Genomic DNA, 5,008 nt, shown 5'->3' on the forward strand with positions numbered 1-5,008 from the left:
TACTCAAACAGTTTATCCTACAAGACTAGAACTGAAAACTAAAAATCAGAAGAATATAATATTACGGATAATTTCTACTTAACGTTTAAGAGCAAATGATAAAATAATTATTTTTAACTTATTAAGAAAATGCGAAAGTTGAATGGCCGAAGCACTAAAATTCGACAATCTATGGCACAGCAGACAAATTTAAAGTCTGTTCGATTATTGGAGAGGACGTGGGAAATGCGGTTAGTAACTAAGGAATTGTAGAGAGATGGGAGTTGTTAGTTCTGACTAGTGAATTAATTAAACGATTTCAGTTTAGCTATAAACCTAGATTTAAAGGTTCAACCAATGCTTCGACTACATAAGCTTGCTAGCTACAGCTGTTTTACTTATCAATCCATAGTTCAAACTACGTCCCCGTCAGCTTTCTAGTAGTGGGCGCTGTGGCTTTGAAGTTATCAGGCACCTGGTGTAATTGCAGTACAATTGGAGAGCAGGGCCATGCGTGTGTCATACAGAGAGTTACGAATTCAATATTGTGTCGTAATAATGAACCAGTCACAGTATTCATTAACAGATCTGGCACCTCCTCCTTGTGAGCTTTCCAATTATGTTATAATCAACCTGCTGGAACGTTCGCTTCAGGAGATACGGGTTTCCCCACGTCCTTTAGTCGTAGCTATTTGTGGAGCTCATGCAAATAATTTTAATCAGGCACGCCTACCTACGAAAGAATTTCCGTGAAACATTCTTGTGTCTGCTTCTGCGGAAGCCTCTTCTCTTCTAGAAGACCTAATAAACCGTTTTGTACCTCAGGTACATGGTGACACGTTACACAGAAATGGCAAATAAGAATTAGCTGGTGGTGTGGCTGTATATATCACCTCTAGCAAATATATTCCATCGTTCTTACGCGTGCATAGTCCTTCTAATGAAGGTGAATCAAACGTTGTCAGCAGCACCATTGACGCTACGCTAGTTAGCTATCATCTACAACTCCATATCCGCGTCTCTCAGCTGCTGTTCGGCATGGCCACTAAAGTACAACGCATTCTTGAGTTGTTCCTTGCTTCTCTTTTCAACTTTTCCTTCTTGGGCGCGTCAACTCTTGCATCTGACAATGGCCAGACGAGCAGAAGCAAAATGGGCGCATTTTTTGAGACAGGGAAGCAATTAAGAAGTTGAGTGAATTAGTTAATTGCGAAACCATACAGGAAGTCTTGCATATTCGTACAACTCTAGTGATCGATCTAGGCAGTGTGATGCGCTATGAGTAACATTCTTTTTAGATATCAGTTTATGGACTCTGTATTTCGTGAACTAACAGTATACGTCTAGCAACCATTGCAATGCCACATACGGGCATAATGTTCTAGAAATCATGCAAATATGGCATCTCAGGACATTTTTGTAATAAACAGGAACCAATTTTCTGTCCGTATCTTGTTTCACGGTAAAGAATTGTTTTATTTCTTAGTTTGACTGTTCGATCCTGCGTTTTGCAGGTGAGAAACATATTATGATTCATCCACGTTTACGTTAAAACTGTGTTAACGTGACCATACCAGAAGACGCGAATGACAAAAAGTTGTCGAGCAGACAGCAGAGCAGAAGAAGCGATACGTAGCCTCTCATCGTCGTAGACTGGTTTTCTCTACAAGAGAAATATCCACAACATTTAATCATTGATGGTCAACTGGATTGCACCAACAAAATGTAACAAACCTGACGAGTATAGTTTGCAGATTGTTGACGAAAGTGTAAGACTGATAACTTGTTCAGTGATGTCTGCAAACATGCCACAGAACGGTTATCTGGATCATGACTATATAGAGACTAGTCAATATAGATGTGTGACACTCACACTTTCCTATGAGCTCTTCTTCAGATATATCAGTTGCACCTGGCTGATCGTGTTTCTGATACTCTCAGAGCAGTGAGCTCGACTCGAATGAAAATATGTTTCTATCTCACCAGGTTCTAGTGTTACTATTATGGGCGGGTCGTGTTACTAGTGTCTACCAATCAGAACGTCTCTATACCTTATTGCCAATACGATCACTAATTTCAAAATGAGATTGCATTCGATTTGCGCCAATAGCAATGGAATTTTCCTTCTTCTACTCTGTAAATTGAACGTTTTGTGAAATTGTAACAGTTTCTTAGTAAATGACTAAGTCTTAGCCTAATGTACAAACATTGACTAAGCAATATCGATTGTTCTGCTGTAACTGTTTTTTTACTGCCCAAACTTCCGTCAGCCTCGCTTAGCCAGACCACTTCCAGTCATGCAGGAAAGGGTCTGGTAAACTTCCCTTGAATTCGCTCTGTTTCCTCTTTATCGATACTAGGTACATGCACTAAACGCGGAAATTGGGTGTCTTCAACGTTTAGACACATGCCACATACGGGTATGCATACGCAGTGTTATCCTAACTCAAATATCTTCTCGTTTCGCAGAGAACAACTCGAAAAATGCAGCTGGAGTCTTTGCTGTTTATGAAATCTGCATGTCAACAGCAGCCACCGCGATCGTGGGAACGTTGATGTCGACATCGGATGGAGTACTCAACGTTGTTGCTGTTTGACGTCTAGATAAGCGACCGCAGACAGTCTAGAGTGGACGACATCTGGAAAGGGTTAGAGCTAACATCATCCCGTGCTGTCTGCGGTGTCACAAGTACACTAGAGGTCAGACGTCATTAGTCGAAGCCCGTTGACGTCACATTCCCGTGGTCGCGTTTCCACGGCTTTAGACGTGAAGATTTCACAAACAGCAACGACTCTAGTTGTTGTTTCCGTATTGTTCTCTGCGAAACAAACACATTCTTGAGTTGAAATTGGATTGTACTGCTGAAATATCAATCTGCATGGTTTTAAAATGCTTTTACCAAACAAAATCCTCTATTTTTAATTGTTATCGGCGAAGTGGCAACAAAGCGACTTCAAAGGAAGTTACCAGACTATTTCCGCCATGAAGTACGACGCGGCGGAATGTGGTCTGGCCACGCGAGACTAACCTTTCCTCTTGCATTGGGCTATTGCAGTCACTCTCCAGGCCGGGGTATGGATGACATCACATCTTGACCCCCTCACCTCCTGAAAATTACTGCCTAGGCACAGACTCCCCTTTCCCTCAGAATTTACCGCTTAAGCGCAGACCTCCCTTCTTTGTCAGAACGTATACAGCTTAGATGCAGGCGGACTCTTTCCCTCCTCAAATTTTTTACTTCGAGTGCCATATAGAATGCTGTGTGCGCTTGCAATCCGGTATCCAAGGCTGCAACTATTTTAATTACTGTGAATATAGTTGCACCTAAATAGCAGGACTTGTTGCTCTAGACTGCTAGCTGTGATTTATACATTGTGGTCTCTCCTGATCAATAAATGGGGTCATTGAGTGGTGATCTACGTATTCAATTGATAGTTGTCTTTCCTCAATACCAGTCATTCGAATTTTTGAAATCGGTCGATAGGTATTAACATATCCGACCACGCCTTTAGCAAATATGTAGTTCTAGAAGTAAAACTTTGCGTACAAACTTCTATTTCTGCTTTAATATTTTGACAAAGTTTTAATAATTGACATTAATATCTACATAATATAATTATATTGATTCAATTCTGGCAGTGGAGCAGTAATGTACATCAAGACCTGTTAGTATATGTAGTTGTAGTATAATATAAAATGGTTGAATATTGTAAATACACATTCTTTACATTCTAGTTATATTTCTATTGATGTCTTGAATTGGGTAAAATATATACTCAGTTTGATTTCAATTAAAAGTTGTCTTTTCTCAATAGTAGTCATTCGAATTTTGAAATGTCGACAAGTATTGACATATACAACCACCACTTTGGCAAATATGTAGCTTCAGAAGTAAATATTTGCATACAAACCTATATTTACTGACCTAATACTTTGAGAAAGTTTAATGATTAATATTAATATCTACTTATTACAATTACTTTGATTCAACTCTGGCTGTAGACAAACAATGTACAGCAAGACCTGTAAATAGCTTTAGTTTAGTATAAAATGGTTGAATATTGTAGACGTACTTTCTTTACATTCTAGTTATATTTCTATTGATGTTTTGATTTGAGTAAGATATAGATTAAGTTTGAATTCAATTGAAATCTGTCTTCCCTCAGTACTAGTCATTTTAATTTTTAAAAATAGTAACTTATTATTCCGCTATCATCAGCTCTCTCATTGGAAAAGATGTTCTGCGGTGGCATATACATCAACATCCCTTGCAAAAGGTATGTTGCACTGCATCTTTCCTAGCTATAGCTCTCCTTGTAAAAAGGTATGCAACTCTCTCCCCTTTGGAAAAGGGTACGCTGAAATCGCATCTCCTCCCCCTTCCCCACGGAAAACTTTATCTTTACCCGCTGCCTGGAGATTAACTGCAATAGCCCATTGCAAGATTGTATTTAAGTACAAGTAATTTATTAAGCGTATAATTTGCATGTATTTTGTATCAAATTAATTAGGATGGTATATTCACAAACCTTTAAGATCCTAGTAATAATGGAGAACGTATGCGAAACGTGATATACTTGCGGGCGATGTAGGGTAATATAGATCCGCAAGTTTTCACGGCTTCCTGCCTCTATCTTTTTATGTGGGCGTGTCCACTTTTTTGCGTCAGCTTCACAATTGCTTTAAAAATATTTTAAATTAATTACATCACGTGATGTACAGTTTGCAATTGAGTGATTAACAGCAAACATGACCGAGTAAGTGACCAGACTCTATACTGTAACTTTGTTTACTGCTTCGTATACGCAAGAGTTCCCAAGCATTCTGACAAACACAAACGTGGATAAAAAGAATATTTCAGCTATGCCATTTTACCAACCCTTTGCAAACCTTCGATAACACGATTGCGATAGTGAAAATTGTATTGGTCAGACACACAGATAAAGTTGAACAGATTCTACAAACACTTTTTGTGGATCTTGTCTATGTCTTTGGGTATGTACCTTTGATTGTTCGAAAATAAACACG

Source organism: Corticium candelabrum, chromosome 12 (assembly GCF_963422355.1).
Source record: "Corticium candelabrum chromosome 12, ooCorCand1.1, whole genome shotgun sequence".
Classification (NCBI taxonomy): domain Eukaryota; kingdom Metazoa; phylum Porifera; class Homoscleromorpha; order Homosclerophorida; family Plakinidae; genus Corticium; species Corticium candelabrum.